The sequence below is a fragment of the Gekko japonicus genome, unplaced genomic scaffold, assembly GCF_001447785.1.
Source record: "Gekko japonicus isolate JY-2015 unplaced genomic scaffold, Gekko_japonicus_V1.1 scaffold1054, whole genome shotgun sequence".
NCBI classification, from domain to species: domain Eukaryota; kingdom Metazoa; phylum Chordata; class Lepidosauria; order Squamata; family Gekkonidae; genus Gekko; species Gekko japonicus.
In genome coordinates this window covers 486832-494038 of record NW_015170307.1, presented here as the reverse complement: position 1 = coordinate 494038, position 7207 = coordinate 486832, and positions in this window count along the sequence as shown.

The window sequence follows — 7207 nt, the reverse complement described above, 5'->3', positions numbered from 1 at the left end:
AGCTTCGTCTTGAACAAGGATTGAAGTCCAAGACTTAAGCGGCCAATCAGGTTCAAATGTATGTAAGCGGGAAAGACTCTGATTGGTCCTTTATGTGCTCAACCTGATAGGTTGATATCTGTATAGTAGGTGTGGCTACATTAGCCTGGAATGTTTAAATACCGAGCAGCTGCAATGGAAAAGCTGTTCGGGCTATCAGAAGAGTTGTACCGTGTTAGAGAAGTGATCGTCGAGCTGAATAAACCTGAGTTTTGCTGAAATCACTCTCTGACTATTTTGTTAAGCATCGGACCTAACATGGAGATTTGGGGATGGAGCCTGGAGAGGACAAGCCCGAGGGCTGCCAGGTCCATGGAAAACACCAGGAGGGGTGGGGGGATGTTCTGGGAGCCTGAAGTGACATCACACAACATACCTACATCATCTGGAAGTGTTTTAGGCACGTCGGTGGTGTTGGCGGTGACGCTTTGGTTTTGGGGCAAAACTTAAAATGGTAAAATCAGAGGGGGCCCTGATGTCACCGACATGCCTACGTCCCTTCCAGGTGATGTAGGCACGTTGCATTTATTTCCGATGACAGCGCTGTTTGGGGGGATTTCCTCCTGCTGGCCCGCTGGCCGCCAGCGGGCAGGGGCCCACAAAACTAGGGGATTCTCCCAGCCCCAACTGAGGGCCCTCAGTGGGGTACAATGCCATGGAGTCCACCCCCCCCAACATCCATTTTTTCCAGGGGAACTGATCTCTGTAGTTTGGAGCTTAGCTGTAATGACACCAGGAGGATGGACTCCCTAGTTCAAATACCCATTCAGCCATGACACTTACTGGGTGACCGTGGACCAGTTATTCTCCTTCAGCCTAGCCTACCTCACAGGCTTGTTGTAAAAATAACATGGAGGAGGGAGACCTTGTACACTGTCCTGAGGCCCTTAGCAGAAGGGTGGCATGAAAATACACTAGATAAAGAAATACAAATACACATAGAGTCCACAAGAATGAATAACTTTGAGCCCTTTATATTCACACTGGCTGCAGTCACACACACTAAATAAATTCATTTTCCAACGGGATTTTGCCAGTTCGCACAGTAAAACCCAGTTGAAAAGTACACTGAAAGTGGATTGAAAATGGACTATTTAGTGTGTGTGACCGCAGCCTTTGTGTGTTACATATGACACACAGACACACAGACACGTATGTAGATAGATTCAGGTGGGTGGTCATGTTGGTGTAAAGCAGCAGAACAAAGCTCGCGTCCAGTGGCAGCTTTAAGACCAACAAAGTTTTATTCAAGGTATGAACTTTCATATACATGCACACTTCTTGTATTTGAAGAAGTGTGCATGCACACAAAAGCTTATACCTTGAATAAAACTGTTTTTGGTCTGAAAGGTGCCACTGGACTCATATGTTGTTTCTCACACATACATTATTGTTAACTGGTTGTGCTGTTACTGTGGGTTTCCACCAGCTGCTGCCTCAGCTGGTTGTGTGGCCTTCCTCTGTTGCAAACCCAGCTGCCGCTCTTTCCACATGTACCTGGCTTTTGATTTTTGCTCATTGAACACAAGATGTAGAAGCAAATGCTCACCAATTGTTTGAGGAGTTTTGGGGGAAGGTCGGATTCCATGTGTAACCCTGATCCCACGAGGAGGCTAAGAACTGAGGTATTCCATATAAGGGGAAATGGCGCAATTTCCCCAGAGCCTAGTGATCCCATTAGGAGGCTAAAGAGTTGAGCTATTCCATATAAGGGAAAAAAGGCGCAATCTTCCCAGAGTGATTGGAGGGCCTGAGGTGGCGGGTAGCTTGCCTCTGGAGGCCTCCAGCTTTTCTCTAACACCTTACAATAGGGTTGCCAAATGGGGCCGGGGGGCGGGGAATCCCCCGCTTTGGAGGCCCGATTTCCGCCCTGGCGGGCCCCAGGGGGAACTCCGCCCCCGAAGCTGCGTCGCCACGCCACTCACATTGGGGGCGTGGCCCAGATCGTCGGAGGGAAAACCATATGGTTTTCCCCCCAGACGATCTGGGCCACGCCCTCAACGTGAGCACGTAGCACGTCACTTCTGGTGATGTGCTGCCGGCGCGTGCGTGGTACGCACACGCGCATATCCTCCAAGAACTCCCAGAGCCTGGCGAGGCTCCCCCGCTCGAAGGGCTAAGTAGACTTGGCAACCCCACCTTACAATAATGTTTTAGAGGCGACGAGAAACTTCTGGAAGGAAAGAGGGGTCAGACAATACACCAAGGCAGAGCAGAGCTGCAAGTCCATTGAACTCCAAGGGATTGTCTTGGCTAAAGCCAGAAGAGACGGTGAGACTCTGGGCCTGCTTGGGCTCAAGAGACCAGAACGCTTTTATGTTGATTATTGTTCTATATGCCTTACTTAGTGTTCTGTATAACATATCTTATATATGAAAAAAGAAAGAAGAGAGTTTCAGAGGGTGGCCGTGTTGGTGGGGTTGCCAATCTCCAGGTGGTGCCTGGAGATCTCACAACTGGTCTCCAGCTGACTGAGATGTTCCCACAGAGAAAATGGCTGCATTGGAAGTGGGTCTCTATGGCCCTATACCCTGCTGAAGCCCTTCCCCTCCCCAGTTCCATCCCCCAAATATCCAGGAATTCCCCAAGCCGGAGCTGTGTTGAGGACCAACAAGATTTTCAGGGTATAAGATTCCGACAGTCAAAGCTCCCTTCATCAAAAGAAAGAAGAGATTTGAAGCTTGCTTATTGTTATTTTCATCAATATAAGTTATCACAACTTGGTAGGATCATGCTGTCAAATGCTTAAACTCCCTTGATTCCTTAATTGAAAAAGGGATTTCTTTTGAGATCCCTCTTTGAGTTTGAATTAAATACAGGCTACTCGTGGAATGCAAAGTGCAGTCATATCTAGGGCAGCATCACTCTTACTACAAAGAGGGTGGGGGCAAGGGTGACTTTTTAAATGTTGGCAAAGGTAAAAGGAAAGTGGGCAGATAAAACAAACTCTTTAATTCAAGGGCCCTTACTCAGAGGCTTCCCGTCAGGCATGGTTTCCTCTTTATTTAGAATCAATACTAAGTAAGGAAAGTATAAATATATAAATCGAAAAGCTGCTCTTTCTGTGGGTGTATTTGGTGGCCAAAGTAAATTGTCTGAGGTTTGGAAAGGCCGCATGTGTTTGTTTTGCATTTGCTCTAAATTTCACAAGTGTTACAACGCCGCTCCGTGTTATCCTCAGAAGGAGACATCTCCAGATTGTCCGAAGCACTGGAATACCCGTCAGATGCACCCCCGAAGGGCAGAACTCACCCCCAAATGGCAGCTCTATGCCCAGTTCATATCCGATGAAACGTTCTACACATTATGAGAGCTTAATTAAATAGTAATTGCATTTAGTTTATTATGTGTGTCCCATCTCATCATAAGGTTCAGGACAGCTTGCAACAGTAAATTATACAGTAAGCATAATATGCTTGTATTTTTTATGAATCTGGCAGGCACTTAGCTAAAATTTCAAGAGCATGTTACTTCTGTTCTGCAATACTGCTGTTCTAAAAATTTGTCCTCATTTGTGCAAAATGTCCTATATTGAGTAAGTCCAATGGCTCATGTAGCAGCTCTCACTGTTGCCCTAGTGCAGAGTCTCCTTGTGTGATATGTGCTGTCAAGTGGACCCTATGAATTAAATGACATCCAAGATGCCTTGTCATTAACAGCATTGCTCAGGTCTTGCAAGCTGAAGTCTTCCTGTATTGAGTCAGGCCATTTCATGTTAGATCTGTCTTCTTTCTACTGCCTTCAGCTTTTCCTAGGGTTATTGTCTTTTCCGGTGAGTCTTGTCTTCTCATGATGTGATCAAAATACAATAGCCTCAGTTTAGTTACTTCAGCTTCTAAGTGAGTGTCTCCTTACTAACTCTGATAGATGCAAAATTCCTTTATCTGAAGATGTCAGAGACTTTCTTCACGTGAAGCAGGAGCTCTACCACTGAGCTATGGCTTTTCGTGTTGTAAACGTCCAAGTGGATGGCTGGAGATCTGGGATTACAATTGAACTCGGGCCACATCCAGAAAAAATGGTCACTCTGGAAGGTGGACTCTATGGCATTATATCCCAATGAAGTCCCTCCCCAAACCCTGCCCTCCTCAGGCTCCACCCCCAAAATGAAGGTCAAAGAAGACGGGGACGGCAAAGGATGAGATGGTTAGACAGTGTCATCGATGCAACGAACATGAAATTGAGCAAACTTCAGAGGACAGCGGAAGACAGGAGGGCCTGGCGTGATCTGGTCAGACTCGAATATGCAACTGAACAACAAAAAACTGCTGTTTATCCTTCCTTTCATCACAGACCCCTGTTCTGCCCCCTATCTTGTTCATGAGGGTGTCCTTACTACAGGAACAAAATTTCAGGGGAAGGAGACGTGGGCTTGGGGAAAGCTGGAAAGTCCTGCTTTGTCAGCTGCTTTCCGCTAGGACACAAGCCATTATTATTTATCCACTGCGTTTGCATCCACTTTCTTATGGCTTTCCTTGTCAGGGGGTAAACTTCAGGACCATTCACACAACCATTTCTTTGATGGTAAGATCAGCCTAAGTTTGCAAACCTCCAGGTGGGGCAGAACTGCTGGAATTACAACTAATCTCTAGATGATAGAGATCAGTTCCCTCGGAGCAAACGGCTACTTTGGAGGGTGGGTGGATTATATGGCATTATGTCCTGCCGAGACCCCTCCCCTCCTCAAAACCTGCCCTCCCCAGACCCCACCCCCAAATCTCCAGGAATTTCCCAACTTGGAGTTGGCGACCATTGATCAGCCTAAGTTGCCACTTCCCCATCAATTGAACGTATCGAACAAGTCTGGCTTCCATGTGTCTATTCACAGTTCAGCATATCCAGGTAGATGTTCTCAAAATCACTGTAATCTGATCATGATGAGCTGCATTCCCTTTTTGGCAGAGTATTTATAAGAGTGGTTCAACATCACAGTACATGACCTTACACCATTCCTTACCAGTGTGGAGCAGTAGAGAAATGGCGGGGGGGACAAGAGAAATGCCATCACAAGAAGTTATTGGAATATTAGGGATTAGCTGTCTCAGGCCTCAGAAGATCTTGACCTACAACCTGCCAGGCATCCAAGCCCTGCCTTCTAAAGATAAGATGGTTTACCTCGTCACAGGCCTAACCAGACTATCATAGGGGCAGAATCTGTAACTTCACAGTTCTCCTGCTCTGGTGTGTCTCCTGGGACATGAGGCCACATTATCTCCTTGCAAGGCAGTCCTGGCAGTTTCCACCACTTCTGAACATTGCCTCACACTTCATAGAGGTAGCCAGACTGATTGAACAGCTCTTCCCTCATTATCATAGAATCATCGAATGTTAGAGTTGGAAGGGACCTTGCAGGTCATCTAGTCCAACCCCCTGCACTCTGCAGGAGCATAGCCAAAAGACAGCCCTACAACATACCCGAAAGATGGCCATCCAGCCTCCACTTGAAAACGTCCAGAGAAGGAGCATCCACCACTTCCCAAGGCAGTCTGTTCCACTGCTCAACCACTCTTACAGTTAGGAAGTTTCTCCTGATATTTAGCCGGTAACGACTCCCTTGTAGTTTCCAACCATTAGATCTAGTCTTGCAATCCGGAGCAAGAGAGAATAGATCTGCTCCATCTTCTACATGACAGCCCTTCATATATTTGAAGACTGCAATCATGTCCCCTCTAAGCCTTCTCTTTCTCAGGCTAAACATACCCAACTCTTTCGGCCTTTCCTCATAAGACTTGGATTCCAACCCTCTCACCATCCTGATTGCCCTCTTCTGGACACGCTCAAGCTTGTCAACATCTTTCCTAAAATGTGGTGCCCAAAACTGGACACAGTACTCTAGGTGAGGCCTCACCATAGCAGAACAGAGCGGAACTACCACCTTCCGTGATCTGGACACAATGCTTCTGTTAATGCATCCTAAGATTGCATTAGCTTTCTTCACAGTCACATCGCACTGCAGGCTCATGTTTAAGTTGTGATCAACCAGAACACCCAGATCCCGTTCACATGATTATGGTCCATAAGAGGCAGTAATTCCAAGTCCCTGACCACTTTGTCCCTGAGGCTCCCAGAACTTGTTTATATAACAGACCCTTGTTGGGTTCCAGGTTACTCCTGGAGACATCACTTTGGGTATCACCCTATCTACTTCTGGTGGCCATGGTGGAATCTCTAGCACAGAGGGCCCCAACAAACACCTTTCCTGGTGCACACCAAGCATTTTCAGAAACTGAGTGGAGACTATTAGGGCTTTTGTCCGGCAAGGCTTTGTATTGGTCACTAGAATTTTGATTGGCTGTGCAGATTTTTAAAAACATTACTTTAGCAAAAGCTGTCACTACAGCACAAGAATCCTCAGTGTATGAATGAAGGGAAGCTATGACAACCATTTTGTGGCTGGTTCCCCCTTCCCACAGCAGTCATTTTGTGGCAGCCATTTTGTGGCTGCGTTCACCACCCAGTGTCAGAATTCCAAAGGTGCCCACAGGCTTAAAAAGGTTGGGGACCCCCTCCTCTAGCAGTTCGGGGGAATACCCTGCAATTGGCGTGCCATGCAGAGCCGTGTCATTGTAAATATTTACAGAATTTTTCTGTGTGGGACAAGCTTTACAGTGATTATCTCATTCATTCCCAGAATAACTCTGTTACAGTACCCCCCTCAATAGTCTGTTTTACATAGGAGTTAGGGTTGCCAGATCTGGGTTGGAAAATACCTGGAGACTTTGGGGATGGGTCCGAGAGAGGGAGCAGTTTGGGAAGGGGAGGGGACTCAGCATGGTACAATGCCATAGAGTCCACCCTTCCAAGCAGCCATTTTCTCCAGGGGAGCTGATCTCTGTCAGCTGGAGATCAGTTGTAAAAGCGGGAGATCCCCAGGCCCCACCTGGAGGCTGAGAACCCTAATAGGAGTTGAGCCCTAAAGTCAGCAAGTTTATTTATTTATTTTATTTATCCTTAGATTTGTATCCCGCCCTACCCCAAAGGCTCAGTTGTCCAAGGAACACACTAGGGCTGCCAAGTGGGGGCGGGGGGCGGATAAACCCCCGCTTCGGAGGCCCGATATCCACCGCCACAGAATCGGGCCCCGGGGGGAACTCTGCCCCCCGAAGTGCAGCTTGGCTGCGTCAACGGAGGTGATGCAACCACGTCAATCACGTTGGGGACGTGGCCC